Source organism: Bufo bufo, chromosome 5, assembly GCF_905171765.1.
Source record: "Bufo bufo chromosome 5, aBufBuf1.1, whole genome shotgun sequence".
In the NCBI taxonomy this organism is placed as follows: Eukaryota; Metazoa; Chordata; class Amphibia; order Anura; family Bufonidae; genus Bufo; species Bufo bufo.
Window position 1 is genome coordinate 322,172,108 of NC_053393.1, and position 16,383 is coordinate 322,188,490.

Genomic DNA, 16,383 nt, shown 5'->3' on the forward strand with positions numbered 1-16,383 from the left:
CAAAACAATTCTTCACACATACAATCTTCCCGTGAAACTCTGGATCCTGGAATTTATGTGCATATTACTTTGACTTTGTCTACACCTACCTACCTGCCGTTTTAACACAGTAGGTGTTAACAGAAAAATAAAACTCAATGTTTATTATACTAATTCTGAAGTTTTTATAAATATCCCATATATGGTCCTAGCCGTAAGAAATTCATTTTTGAATCTACACCCTTAAGGAATCTAGGGGTACAGTGATCCCATGTCTGTTTATAGAATTGATTAAAATCGGGCCATGAAAATTTAAATTATATGTTTCCAATAAAATGTAACTTGAGTTCAAAGTTATTTATTTTCACGAGGTTAAACTGGAGTAAACGCACCCCACCAATTAATTTGGAACAGAGGGCACTCAATTATCTGGTGTTGCATAGAATACTTAAATGTATATTAATATACAATTGTTTATTATCAAAACAGATTAAAAAAAAAGATAAAATGGATACACAAAAGCACAATACAATTCTTCACACATACAATCTTCATGTGTAATAAAAACAAAATAGCGTTGTCATGTATACTGATGGTTCAGAACCACATGATCACAGCTACGTCGGAGGGTGCTGGACCAGCATGTAACTGACACCCTTAACCCCTAATATTGTGGATGAATATCCTATTGCAGAGAATGGCTGTACAATACATTTAAAATAAGCAGTCAGATATCAACCATCCACTCTAAATTTAGATAGTACTATATCATACAGAGGATCATCTATTCTGACCACATTAAATAAAACATAAAATATAAAAATCAAGTTTAAAAGATAAAAAATATCTGAACCCAAATAAGGAACCGGTATATATAGACCAGTATCATATATAATAATACAAACAGGCTTGTACTGGCCAGACCTCAGTGCTGGTTGTAATGATAATCCAGTCAGTATGATTGAATCAACCTGCAGTATAACTGGTCTGTATATAGAAGTTCACCAATACTCATGTGTTATGTTGAAAGCTGCCACTTAATTCATGCTATTTGTTGTATTAAAGTGGTATAATGAATACTGGATAGGCTCTTTTATACCAATATAATGTTAATTATATATCCATTGCTGCTATTAATCGCAGTATGCAGGTCACTATTGTAAATAGAGTCCGCTGGTGTATATATTGATAAGGTATTGAAAAATAAGGTAAGCACGAATATATTGGAAGTCTCTTCTATACCATCTTAATATCACTGGTATATTTGTAGCAGCTGTTCATAGATATTGGATAAAGTGCTTGTATAATTGTAACAAACTTATGGTTACATTACCGCTCCTTCTGATAGGGAGACTGTCACGGGTAGAGTCACGGGAATCAAGATAGAGCAGAGGTACACCCCCTGAGCTGCCACCCGGTCCCCTGTCTCTGCCTACTTGCACCACCTGCCCTAGGTGACGGAGCGCAACTGGGCGACAGTCCCTAACCTACTAAGTGCAAGCAGAGAGAAAGAGACAGCAGGGAAGAGGACAGCCACTGAGAAGTTACAATAAGCGGACAATAGGTAGAACAAAAACGGAAGGCGAGGCGGGTCAACTAGCCGAGGTCAGTCCAGGAGGTCACGTCAGAACAAGGGAAGAGGCAAAGACAAATCCGGAAAAAAGCTGAGGTCAAAATCTGAGAGGTAGCGTCAAGGTACAGGGAGCAGGCAGAAGAGGTGTCAAGAGGCGGATCGAGGTTCAATTCCAGAGGTAGCTTAATAACAATAAAGTACACAGCCTATAGGACGAAAATCACAGGCAACCTGTAGCCAGCAGGCCGCCTGTATTTATAGTGGGGAGTGAGGGTCATGTGACGTGACCAGCGTCACATGACCGACAGATAGACAAGTCGAGCACCGAGTGATCAGCTCGGCGCTCAAGGCAGACCTAGGAGCAGGGAGCCTCCCAGCTAGCAAGGCCACCCTGCGAACGAGGCCAAACACAGATCCTCGCTCCCGAAGCTAAGCAGCAGGTCTGCGGCTGATGGGAGACCGAGTGCGCCTTTGGCGCCCCATTATAGAGACATCTCTGTGTTCATAGAGCAGTTAAATCACCATGACCAGCAAGCGTGATCAGCTTTCTTCTACAGCGTCCCTTGCAGGCCCGGTGCAAGGATTTTGCCAAAACAAGGGAAGCTACATTTTGGTGCCCCCCCCCCTCCCAGAACTCCCCCTAACACGGTGTTAGGGGGTATAGTGTATATATGGGGTTTTATAGGGGTGTATAGTGTATATATGGGGGATTATAGGACTGTATACATGGAGGATTATACAGTTGTGTTCAAAATTATTCAACCCCCACTGAAATTGAGTGTTTTAGCCAGTTTGACATTGATTTTGATCATTTCAGTCCTCTTGTTTACAATTAAATCAAAGAGGCACTTGTAAGTCAGACAAATATAACATAACATTTATAATGAAATAACCACAAATGTATTTTCTGTGCTCACATCATTATCAGTTTTATTCAACCCCCAAGTGACATTCAATCTTACTTAGTACAACATCCTTTTCCAGTTATAACAGCTTTTAAACGTGAAGCATAGCTTGACACAAGTGTCTTGCAGCGATCTAAGGGTATCTTCGCCCATTCTTCATGGGCAAAAGCCTCCAGTTCAGTCACATTCTTAGGCTTGCGCGCTGCAACTGCTTTCTTTAAGTCCCACCAGAGGTTCTCAATCGGATTTAAGTCTGGTGACTGCGATGGCCACTTCAAAATGTTCCAGCCTTTAATCTGCAACCATGCTCTAGTGGACTTGGAGGTATGCTTGGGATCATTGTCCTGTTGAAAGGTCCAACGTCTCCCAAGCCTCAGGTTTGTGACGGACTGCATCACATTTTCATCCAATATCTCCTGGTACTGAAGAGAATTCATGGTACCTTGCACACGCTGAAGCTTCCCTGTACCTGTAGAAGCAAAACAGCCCCAAATCATGATTGACCCCCCGCCATGCTTCACAGTAGGCAAGGTGTTCTTTTCTTCATAGGCCTTGTTCTTCCTCCTCCAAACATAGCGTTGATCCATGGGCCTAAACAGTTCTAATTTTGTTTCATCAGTCCACAGAACACTATCCCAAAACTTTTGTGGTTTGTCCACATGACTTTTGGCATACTGCAGTCGACTCTTCTTATTCTTTGGGGGTGCGCCTGGGAGTTCTGGCATGGAGGCCTTCATTACGCAGTGTGCGCCTTATTGTCTGAGCTGAAACTTCAGTACCCACATCTGACAAATCTTTTTTCAGTTCCTCAGCAGTCACACGGGGACTTTTCTCCACTTTGCGCTTCAGGTAGCGCACAGCAGTCGAAGTCAGCATCTTCTTTCTGCCATGACCAGGTAGCGTTTCAACAGTGGCCTTTGCCTTGAATTTGCGAATGATGCTTCCTATGGTGTCTCTTGGTATGTTTAACATCTTTGCAATCTTCCTATAGCCATTGCCCTTCCTGTGAAGAGAAATCACCTCTTCTCTTGTCTTCCTGGACCATTCTCTTGACTTCACCATGTTTGTAAACACAACAGTAAATGTCTAGAAGGAGCTGAGTATCACAGTCCTTTTAAATCTGCCTAATTGGTGCTTATTATGCTTGATTGCTGCTCCTTGACATCCACAGGTGTTTTCAATACCTGATCGAAAACACTTGAATGAACCTCTGTTCTTATGAGTGGTAGTCTTTAAGGGGTTGAATAATTGTGTCAATGAAGAAATCACAAAAAAAAACATTTAATACTATATTACAAAAACAATTGATGTCATTTTAGTTGCATTTGGTTCTTTAAAAAGTCCTTGTAAGATTTCATTCTGAACACAATTACAAATGTACACTAAATTCCCTAAAACCCTTTACAGCATTGGGGGTTGAATAATTTTGAACACAACTGTAGGACTGTATAGTGTATATATGGAGGATTATAGGACTGTATAGTGTATCTATGGGGATTATAGGACTGCATAGTGTATATATGGGGTGTTATAGGGGTGTATATTGTATATATGGATTATAGGACTGTACAGTGTATATATGGAGAACTATAGGACTGTATTATACAGTTCCCTCCCCCTCCATGGCACATTTCCCCCCTCCCATGTCCCCCCCATTAATGTTGTGTGAAAAACATTATGCTCGCAGCTCACCTTGCCCTGGTTCCGTCTGCAGCAGCGCCCCTTTTCCTTTGTGTGGTCCTGGTATCTTCTCTCTGCTTCAGATAATCGCTGGTTTGATGACCTTTCCCGCTGAGCCAATCACTGGCCTGACACGTGACACAGCTGCGTCCACTGATTGGCTGAGGTCCTCAAAATTGTCGGGAGCCCAGAGAGAAGATACCAGGACCACACAGGGGAGAACAGGGGCTGTGGCTGACGCTGACTGACCTAGTCCTAGAAGCAAAAAATAAATAGCCATGCACAATTTCAGGTGGACACTTTATAGTCTTTGCCCATACGACATACATTTAAATGGCTTTATAACAATTCAGAAGTCATCCCCATAGGATGCAACTGCTACATACATGAGTCATGTCCATTCATGTACAGAAGAGAACTAATGTAAATCCCTTATATGTAAGCTGATGGAGTGCATTAGAGGGCACAGCCTGGTATATTGGATGCACACATAGTAATACACTATAGTACATTAAGGTAACTTACCCTTCATATTGTGCCGTGTGAACTGCCTCCGCTCTTCAGCCTGCATGTCCATCTGTAGCTGCTGCTGTAGACCCACACTCTGCGCATGCGCAGCTTGTTCTTTTGTGAGGGGCGCAACAGAGACTTTCTCTGTCCCAGGTCTTTCTAATAAGATCCCACCCCCCCTGACTGTGTTGCCATGCTGCCGCTCTGTGAGTGAGGGCCGAGGCCGCACGGCACACACGAAGGCTGTGGCGGGCAGCATGCGGCGCTGTGGGGCAACTTCACAAGTGATTTTTATTAAATTTTTTAAGTTTCATTTTTCCGCCCCGGCGCCACCCCCCCTTTCTGCACCCTAAGGCAGCCGCTTGGTCTGCCTTATTATAGCGCCAGACCTGGTCCCTTGTGGCGTCCCACATGATCGGGAGCTGTCGCTTTGATCCACCGCAGGAGGGCCGGTGTATGTAGAGCCTGGTGTGATGTTTCTTTACCGTAGAGGACCAGTGTATGTATAACTGGTATGGAGGACTTGCTGTCATATTGGATTATTCTATTAAATGTCCAATCTCAATAATAGATGACTGCAGTATGTCCTTAACCGCTCCTGTGTTCACTGCTTGTAGGGGTCTCACCAGACGTGTTTCGGAGCATCTAGCTCCTTCTTTAGTGGTAAACAGTGAATATTTTTTAGATCCTTTTAAATGGACCATCAGTATACATGACTACCCTATTTTGTTTTGCGCTTTTGTGTATCCATTTTATCTTTTTTCATCTGTTTTAATAATAAACAATTGTATATTAATATACTTTGAAGTATTCTATGCAACACCAGATAATTGAGTGCCCTCTGTTCCAAATTAATTGGTGGAGTGCGTTTACTCCAGTTAAACCTCATGAAAAAAAAAAAACTTTGAACTCAAGCTACATTTTATTGGAAACATATAATTTTAATTTTCATGGCCCAATTTTAATCAATTCTATAAACAGACATGGGATCACTGTACCCCTAGATTCCTTAAGGGTGTAGATTCAAAAATGAATTTCTTACGGGTATTTCTCATGTTTTGGCTCCTCAAGGCCTCTGCATTACTGAAATGGTGCAAAAACAAACAAAAAAAATGGAGGACCCAAAATACTCAACGTGCAGCTTCATTTCTGAAGTCAAATAGCATGCTAGGACCATATATGGGATATTTATAAAAACTTCAGAATAAGGATAATAAACATTGAGTTTCATTTTTCTGTTAAGACCTACTGTGTTAAAATGGCAGGTAGGAAGGTGTAGACAATGTCAAAGTAATATGCACATAAATTCCAGGATCCAGAGTTTCCCAGCAGAACACTGCCCAGAGCATCACATTAGCTCTGGCAGCTTGCCTTCTTTCCATATTGCATCTTGGTGATGTACCATGGAAAGATAGTATGACTGTGAGGACCTGTGGATTGCTAGACAAGTCATTTATTGAAAGGTCAGAAAAAGCGGAAATTGTTAAGAAAAAAAACGTATGCCTATGCACCTAGATGCCTACTTCTCAGTCTAGGATTGCACAAGCAGTCAGCCTAAATCTGCGCATACAGTCGGTCCAACATGTGGAGCGTGGAGTTCCAATGTGTGTAAATGTCGAATGAGGCTATGTACTGGAACGCCATTCTGCCTTTCCAGGTCAAGGAGGGTGTGTTTTGCATGATAAGCGTGGCTGAAGTACATGCAGAGTTTCTTTGACATTTTCAAGACAACTTGCAGTTGGGTGGAAGACTTCAGGAACCGGGTGACAACCAGATTGAAGATTTGCGCCTTGCAGGGCGCATGGGTCAGCCCTTCCTGATGCAGCGCAGACAGAATGTTCTTCCTGTTAATCAGGGACCATGGTTCACCTTGGAGGATGAGGAGGCAGAGGAGGACATTGGCTCAGAAATCACACTAATACAACGCAGAGGTGGCATTACCATCACCTGTCCAACTTGCTGGTGTGCCTGGGCCAGAACCACATTTACCGATTGGGCTGTAAAGGACATATATTGTTCTTGACCACCATAGTTACAGCTCCATACGTCAGCACTGGCATGAACAGTACCAGACACCGACAGGCTCAAGGACTGACCCACCTTCTGCTAAACATACATGTGCATGGCAGGTACAGCTTTTTTTTTTGAGAAGTAATGGTGGCTTGTGATTCTCCACCTTGGCTGGGCACAAGCCATCAGCTCTCTGAAAGGTACAGAGTCAACGACATGGAAAGAGAGAGACTGTAGTACCAGCAACTTGGCAAGGTGCACGTTCAGCTTCTGTGCTGTAGGATGAGTTTGAGCATACTGTTCTCTCTTTGCAAACGCCTCGGTGATCTATTGCTGGCTAAACATGTGACGAGGTGTAGGAGGAGCATCAGGACCAATAGATGAAGGGTAGGAACGCCAGCTCCCTTCTGTGGAGGTTGAGGAACCTTGACTGCTGGAAAAGGCGTGTGGGCCGCTGGGAGTTGCTGCATCAGGCTGGTGACGCTCCATTTGTTGACGCAGGGCCGTGGTACCAACATTAGCACCCTGACCGCGCTTCACCTTCTGCCCACATATTCTGCAAACCGTCACGCCAACGTCCTCCAGCGATTTGATAAAAAATTCCCACACTGCCGAATATGGCATTTTAACCACACCAATTCGCGTTGACTGCCTGCTGCTGCCTTTGTGTACCTGTGCACCGCTAGTTGTTTCCTGACAGGTAGGCTGCTGAGTAGCAGACGGTCTACTCTGTGCATTTTTGGCTCCAGATCACCCGAAACTTCCACTCTGCTGCTGTCTCACGAGCCTGCTTCCACCCTCACCCCTGAAGAGGATGATGCCCTCTTTTCACCTGGCTTTCACGTGCGATTGGCTACATCATTATCCACTCTGGTCTTCACTTATGTCATCCTCAGCAGTCTCATGGCCACGTCCCTGATTGCTCACAACACGTGCTTCCACACGACTGTCATCATCGCTAGTTGCACCCCTAAAGGAGGAAGGAGTGGACCTCTCCTCCAAGTCTGTGCTGGCATGTAGCTGCTGACTGTCCTCACTAAGCTCATCCTTGCTGAAAAGCGGAGCAGAACCAGAGCATACATAACTTCCCGAGAAGAAGGAGCAGCAAAAGAAAGAGGCAGTTTCAGGACAGGTGAGGGCAAAGAGGTTGTTCCTGGGCCTACTTTCACACTGGCGTTTTGGCTTTCCGTTTGCGAGATCCGTTCAGGGCTCTAACAAGCGGTCCAAAACGGATCAGTTTTTGCCCTAATGCATGATGTCATAGGCCACCATTAATCAACCCAGACAAATAGAGACCACCATCACACATTGAAGGATTAATTAAGAGAATCTTTAGTTAGACGTTGGGTATTTAAAAGGCTGCGATGCTTATTACGTTATTATTAATTCGATGCCTTTATAATTAAATAACCAATTGATAAATATCTGTATTAACCATTTTCAACCAGAATTACAACAAACCTTGCAATCCACTCGAAAGAGTGACTTAACCCCTGTCAATAAGCAAAGCGACTAAATGCTAAATATAAAGGGATGGGGGGGGGATCTTGAAAAAATACTTATGTGAATGCGCTGATGTCATTGTTACTGTTCTTTTATAGGTCCCAAATAGCCGTTGAAGATTTCTCCAATCAAAACACTTGAATTCCTCACAAGCACATGCAGGAGCCAGAGGATTAACCCATTACAAAGCAGGTAAGTAATATATATGTAAATAATATGAATTATACCATGAGGGGTGTCATGACATCATGGCTTCCCTCATCGTATCCACAATGTGGTTCGCTCCATGATGTCATAGGCCACCATTAATCAACCCAGACAAATAGAGACCACCATCACACATTGTAGGATTAATTAAGAGAATCTTTATTTGGAAGTCAGCGATGCTTATTACGTTATTATAAATTAGATGACTTAATAATGAAATAACCAATTGATAATAAATATCTGTATTAACCATTTTCAACCAGAATTACAACAAACCTTGCAGTCCACTCGAAAGGGTGACTTAACCCCCACATCGCCAAATCACGAGCGAAGTGGCCCAATAAGCATTGCAAGCCAATTAATTAATATTCTTTTCTATCATATTCTGAAGATCGGATAAGAATATGCAGCAACCTATATCCGATAACTGGTCACACTTAGCGTGATAAAGTCCTCTCACGAATCCCTCCAGTTCGACAAGTCTATAAGAGTATTGACCTATCTCTTGCATGAAAATCTCCATTTTTTTTTAAATTAATCCTCTTTCTGATCTTTTCCATAAAGGATAGGTTGGATTGGGACCAAGCAAATTTGGGAATGATGTCTGAAAATACCAAAACAGTATTACACAGTAAGTGGCGTATTTTACTTAGTGACTCCTTAAGCTCGTACACAATTAGGTGCGTTTTTATTTTTCCTACTTCATGTAAACCGATGTGTAGAATAAATAAATCTGGTTTAGCCATATTGGATAACATGCAATTTACTTCATAGAATAACATTGAAAGTTTGAATCCTGAAACTGCTCTCCATATTATTGAATAATCTTCAGAAAAACCAAAATTTTGAGTAGATTGTCTAAAGGTAGATCTTTTCTTCACAAGGGTTAAAAGTTAGTCTCCTAGAATCCATACAACTTTACTTGTTCCTGAAATTAATTTATGAGAAGGTTAGGTCGAACATAAAAGTTAAAAAAATTGGACCTCCATCTGCCTATACGTTTTATGATGGTATCATCTAAACCAATTTGAGCTGCATAAGTAGCTGCTTCTATTCAGAAGGAATGTGCGGAGAGTTTAAAGTCTGAATAGCCTAAATTATTAAGACATTTGCAAAGAACATAATTAAACTGGTATTTGGTTAAATGACTACCATTAAGGTGTACGAATAGGGCACTGAACTTGGTATGCCTTACCCGTAACCAATTTACCATGTTCTTTACAGGGCAAATAGACTTCACTGAAAAACTATTCATGTGAAGCCAAGTACCTTTACCCAATTGATCTATCTTAGATTTTTTGATGTGTATTTTCACATTACTATATCAAATTAAGAGTGGGGAATTAGAATGTTTATTTTCAGCTGTAATCTCACTTATCCTCAGGGCGGCAAAAAATGCTAATGAGAATGCTGCTGAAAACAAAAGAACTTCGTATGCTGAAGAACAGACCAATGTCAACCGACCCACAACTCTCTGTAATTAGTCAATGAAAAAGGCCTAGTTCTCTCTCTAGGCACAGACATTCTTTTAATGCCTTTAATGCCTCTGTTTAAGCCTAAAGTTGTCCATAATGGAGTTGAAACCTCTCAATTTAAAGAAAAAGGAAATGCCAGATATCTTTTTAGAAATAGATTCTGCTTGTAAACCCCTTTTCCATATATGCAATGTAAAAGAAATAAAATGCTCTGTTATAAATTCAAATGGGGATACATTTTGAACTTCGCAGAACTCTTTCCAATTGAGCCATTCGGCAGAATAAGTTGCCCATGTATTCTTGGCTAACGAGTTGGATATAATTTCTTTAATTAGTCGTCCATTATGTTCCAAAGCTGAAGAGGACAGGGAATTTCCATTCGGGAGGCTCGTGTTGCCATTGAAAAAAATTATGTGAAGCGCTGTCGGGAAAGAGAATCAGCGATAGAGTTATCTTTTCCCGGAATGAATTTAGCCTTTAGCCAGATATTAAATTTGAGGCAATGGAGAACTAATTTACGTAGTAATGAAGAAACTAGAGGGGATTTAGAATACAAAAATTTATCGCAAATACCACCCCCATGTTGTCTGAGCATGGAAGGATTCTCTTATTCTGAAAATCATTAGACCAAATTGTCAATGAAACCAGAACAGGGAATAACTCCAGAAAAACCCAATTTTTTGTATATTTATTATCATTGATCCAAATCAGAGGCCACCTTTCTGCAGACCATGAGCTGTTAAAATAAGCTCCATATCCTAAGGTGCCAGATGCGTCAGTATAAAGGGATAACATGCCGGAATCAACAAACTCTTCTTGCCAAATAGTATGTCCATTGAAATTACTTAAGAATTGCAACCAAACATTGATGTCATCTTTTAATTACTTAGTAACTCAGATGTGAGCATGAGGTAGCGACTTACCTGACATGGCGGAATATAATCTTTTCGAAAAAACCCTTCCCATAGGAATCACGTGGGAAATGAAATTCAAGGAACCAAGCAAAGACTGAAGTTGCTTGAAAGTAGTTTTTTCTTTTCTGGAAACAAGGGATAAATGTTGAATCGTTTGCAAAACATTTTCCCTTGGTATGCTGAATTCCATGTAATCGGTATTGATATGAATACCCAAAAATTTTAGACTATTAGTAGGGTAAATGTTTTTTTCCATGGCCAAGGGAATGTTAAAATAATTAGCTATATCCATGAATTTACGAAGAAGATTCATGCATTCTTTGGAATTTTTCTACCAATAAACAAAAAGTCGTCTAGATAGTGTAAAATAAATCCAGAGTCCGAACGAATCTCTAATACCCAGTGTAAAAAGGTAGAGAATGCCTCAAAGTAAAAGCATGATAGTGTGAATCCCATAGGGAGGGCCATGTCGTAAAATAACGAGTTAAAAAATTTAAAACCCAAAGAATTATATCCCACAGGATGTATAGGCAATAATTGGAATGCAGATTTAATGTCCGCTTTGGCAAGAAGAGAGTGTCGACCCGCTTTTTGAAGAAATGATAATGCTTGATTAAAAGACGAATATTTAACACTCTCTTTATTTTTGTCTATTTCGTCGTTTAAAGAGGAGTATTTTGTTGAATATGATAAATTGTGTATTAAACGATAAGAATTAGGTTCTTTTTTATGCACTAAAGCTAAAGGAGATATACGGAAATTAGGAAAAGGAGGGGAAACAAAAGGACCAGCTATTCTACCCGCGGAGATTTCTGACCACAACTTTTCTATAACTATCTCAATATTATGTTTTACAGATGACGCATTGTCAACACTAATACATCCAGGACCAGCAAATTCAGGTATGAAAAAACCTGTGGAGAAACTTTTAGACAAAAGATTAGCCATCTGTATGTTTGGATAGTGACTGGTATGTTTGGTAAATTAAGTGGAGTCACTTGCTTATTTGGTTGAAAATAGATTTGGAAAATAGATTCCCTGCTTTTTAAAACATTTAGAAGCGGGATGGGATCTGGCGCAGAAAGAACATTCATGTCGGTATCCACAATTAGATTGCCATCTACAGAACGTTTCGTTAAATGCGAAACAGATACCTTTTTTAATATTTGGGTTGATGGTTTTCTAACAAAAAAGATGATTTTTATTGGGAAGCATAAGGTTTAACCATAACCCTACGTCTTTGTTACCCCAACTTAAATTGGGGTAAACGGCTAGTTTCTGACAAAAAGATTCATCATAAGAGCACCAGCCGGTACCACCAAAATTCTTGTATGCTTCTAGATTCCATAATCTGGATTCCATAATCGATGTGATAAAATAAGCCAGTACAGAGGGTGGGAAATTTCTCTCCCAAAACCGCTGCATATATACAAAAGGATTGAAGCCAGTTAAAAAATTACCTCTGATGCGGCTTCTTTTTATCATCTGAATCGGGGTTTTTGTCCTTAACAGTATCACCTTTTACATTTTCACTGGAGGAGGGCAATAAAGAAAAAATATCAATATATTCCTTCCTCCAGATTTTTTCTTTCACACTTTGAGGTAAATGGAAGCCTAGTGGTGAAATTTAACATGCTAGTACCTCTTTAACTGAAGTCTCTTTAATTCCTGAACAATGTGCGAGCTCCGGAACTGAGATAAACTCAGGGTTGAGGATGGGTAAATTGATGGAATGTGTGAGCTGAGAAGTGGATGGCATCAGTGAAATCAGTGAAATTGCTGTTAATGTGAGTCAGATTCTCATTGGAAAGTACGGACCACACATTAACAGGTGTATCAGGATTTTTAGATAAAAATGGAATAAATTCTTTAAACAGTTGAATCTTCAGAGAAGAAGATTCAATGTTAACAGATGGTAAGTCAGAATTAATAGTGCCCTGCGGAGTGCAGTCACTTAATTTTTTTGTTAAGGGTAGCTCACCACTTGTAGATTGAGTAGGAGGACAGTTGACAGTTGATGGAAGATGTGATATCTGGGTGGTGGTTGGAGGGTTGTTGCGACGCTGCATATTCCTATTCCTTTTGCTAGATGAAGATGCCGGGTGGATAACTCTCTTGTTTCCAGAAGGAAGTGCATATTCTGGAGGGTAATATGCCCTCTTATCTTTTCGCTGTCTTTTCTTGACTGGTGAAGCATCCTCTGTTGAAATCGATGCGCTCTGATCAAACAGGGGGGACATGGTGTCATAAACCCTAATCTTGCATGCGCAATATAGGTACAAATTAATTTACTTACCTGAGTAACATGCTTGTTGGTGCAGTCTATAAGGGTCCATCTTGCAGGTGAAGAAGATTTTGATTGGAGATCACTCTAACAGTCCTGCTCGAGGTACCTATAAAAGAAGAGTAGCAGTTAATGTTTGCGCAGTTGCGGCTGAAGACATCAAGAATCTGGACCTGTGTCTGGCGTTAACATGGAGGAGCTGCTGAAAAAACTGATTCAGAAGGCAGAATCTTCGGGTGGTGAAGCATGGCTCCGTTCCGGTCTTCAGCATAGCAGTGGTGGGAATAATTTACATGATCAGCCAGCTACTAATCCAGTCTGCCCTCCCACTCTTCTCAGGAGCGAAGAGCTGGAAGGGATTTCAAACAACATCGCGGTGCCTCCTGCTGGCTCGGCACCTCCCCCCTCTAAGAAGAGAAGAGACAGCATAAGGAGAAGAGATCCTTCTCCCCCCCCCCCCCCCCCCCCATGGACAGAATAAAGCGCAGGAGCAAACCTGCCTCTGCTACATTCAGCGCGAGCAATGTACAATGGCTGTGCTCCAACTCTGCTCAACAATCTTCAGAAACAGCTGTGAGGAGGTCACGAGCTGCAACTGAAGTTAAAGAAACCGTCAATCCCAAGGATGGTGAGCATATTCATGCTATATTGAATAGTGACTGTGATCTGCAGGGCACTAATATGCCTATTAGGCAGTCTATTGTTCTTAATGATCCAGTAAGGGAAGGGTTAAATGTGGATAAGTTTTGTTTTTGGGGGAATTTTTGTCTTTCATGTCTCAGAAGGACTCAGGTGTGATTCAGGAGTCGGCATGGTCAACTTTAAGCGTACTTTCAGAGTCTGATTGTCATTCTAAGACATTCCAGGAAAAACATTTACTGCCTTCTTTTGAACCTGGCAGCGGGGTTAAAGAAATTTCAATGAAAGAAACATTGCCTTGTCAATTATCTCCGTTAGGCTTTCACTTACCTAAGCAAGTGAAAGACAAAATTTGGAACAGGGATTTTATTGATGTTTTTTCTTTACTCTCGTCTTCAAAGAGAATTTGAAATTTGATAAGAAAGATGAGGACGAAAAAATCCTTTTTAAATTGGATTCAAGCCTTTTGCATCTATGCAGCTGTGCTTGGCAAGAAACATCCAATGCATTGCAGTGGATTGTTTCACCATCTTGATAGCATTTTGGAGGCATAAAGGAGTTTCGGCGGATTTGCTTGGTGTGTTTATGAATCTTTTCGTCAGAAATTATCCGTTTACCCTGAACTTAACTGGGGTCATAAGGATGTGGGACTTTGGTTAAACTTAATGCTTCCACAAAGATCTAATTTTCGTCAGCAAATCCCAAAAAGAGGAGTTTGCTTCGCATATAATGAGACTTCAAGTAAGTGGCAAGCAAACTGTAAGTATAAACATGAATGCACTTTCTGTGCCGAATCTCATCCTGCCACAAAATGCTTCAAGAAACATGGCCAACAACAGTTCAATAGAGCAGGTGACTCCAATGAGGTTGGCAAGGCTTATTCAATGTATAAAATGGTACCCAAACAAGGAGAAAGCTCGGTTATTAATTTAAAATCAGTTTATACTCATAGGGACATTGTTTTGGAAAAAATTAATAAGGAAATTGCAGAATTCAGGGTGGCTGGTCCTTTTTCTTCACCCCCCTTTGAGAATTTTAGTATTCTCCAATGGGTTTGGTTCCCAAAAAAGAACCAAATAGTTTTAGAATAATTCACCATCTTTCGTATCCGAAATTTTTTTCATTAAATGATTCAATAAATTAGGATTCAGCCTTATCGTTATTGAGGAAGGCGGGTAGATATGCCCTTTTAGCAAAGACCGATATTAAGTCCGCTTTTCGGTTATTACCGATAATTCCATTGGGCTATAATTCTCTTGGTTTTCATTTCAATGGGAAATTTTATTATGATAAAGCCCTACCAATGGGATTTTCGTTGTCATGCACTTATTTTGAGGCCTTTTCCTCATTCTTACAATTGATGGTGGCATCTCATTATAGTGGAGGCTACGTTCTTTACTATTTAGACGACTTTTTATTTATTGGTAGTCCTTCATCTGACAATTGCATCAATTTATTAAACACGTTTAAGTGCATTGCTAATTATTTTAACATTCCAATAGCAGAGGAAAAAACGGTTTACCCGACGCGAATTATTAAATTTTTAGGTACCGAAATTGATTTTTAGGATACCTGAGGAAAAAAATTATGTCTACAAGGTTTGCTTTGAATAATTTATTATTTGCTAAGAAATGTACTTTAAGAAAATTGCAATCTGCCTTTGGTTCTTTAAACTTTATCTCGCGAGTAGTACCTATGGGGAGAATTTTTTCCAAAAGACTTTATGCCGCTACGGCTGGTAAAAAGAATCCTCATTTGATCATATTCGCTTGACGGGACAGTTGCGAGAGGATATTTCTTTATGGTTACGTTTTTTGGACAGATTTAATGGGAATTCTTTATGGCAGGAGGAATTCGTTGATTCGGATTCTTTACTGTTGTTCACAGACTCTGCAGCCTCTTTAGGTTACAGGGCATTTTTTAATAAACAATGGTCGGCTGAAAGTTGGCTGACTGATTGGTTTCTTAGTCCGATTATTAAAAATATTAAGCTTCTTGAACTTTTCCCTGTATTGGTCTCCTTGGCTATCTGGAAGGTTCATTTTCGGGAAAAAGCGTAAACTTCTGTCTTCTGACAACAAAGGTGTTGTTTTCGCTATCAATTGCCTATCTGCGAAATCAGAAGCGGTTATTAATATTTTGAGGCATATTTTAATAATATGTCTAAAAAATAATATTTGGTTGAAGGCAAGATATGTTGAGGGTAAATCTAACATCATTGCAGATTCTTTATCTCGACAGAGATTCTCGCTGTTCCGAAAATTAGTTCCCGATGCCGAAGGAGACGGGATACCATGCCCTCAGGAAATCTGGAAATCGATTGGTATTTCGTCAACAGTTTAATAAGTACTGCACTAGCTAAGAATACTTGGGCTTCTTATTCTTATTCCTGGAACAGGTGGAGGGAATGTTGTTTATCCCATAATTACAATTATTCTGGCAAAAATGTGGTCCCAGCAATTCATTTTGTAGACAATCTTTTAAGAAACAGTAAGAAAGGTAATTACATTCAAAAAATCTTGTCGGGAATTTCCTATTTCCAAAAATTGTTGGAAATTCCACTTTTTCCTATTGAAGCAAATTATTAAAGGAGCTAGTAAAACCACTCCAAAAAATCAGAGAACTTGTCCTTTATCTATAGATCATTTAAAGCAATTTGTCAGTTACTTACCATCCATTTGCTCCTCCAGTTATGAATCTTCTT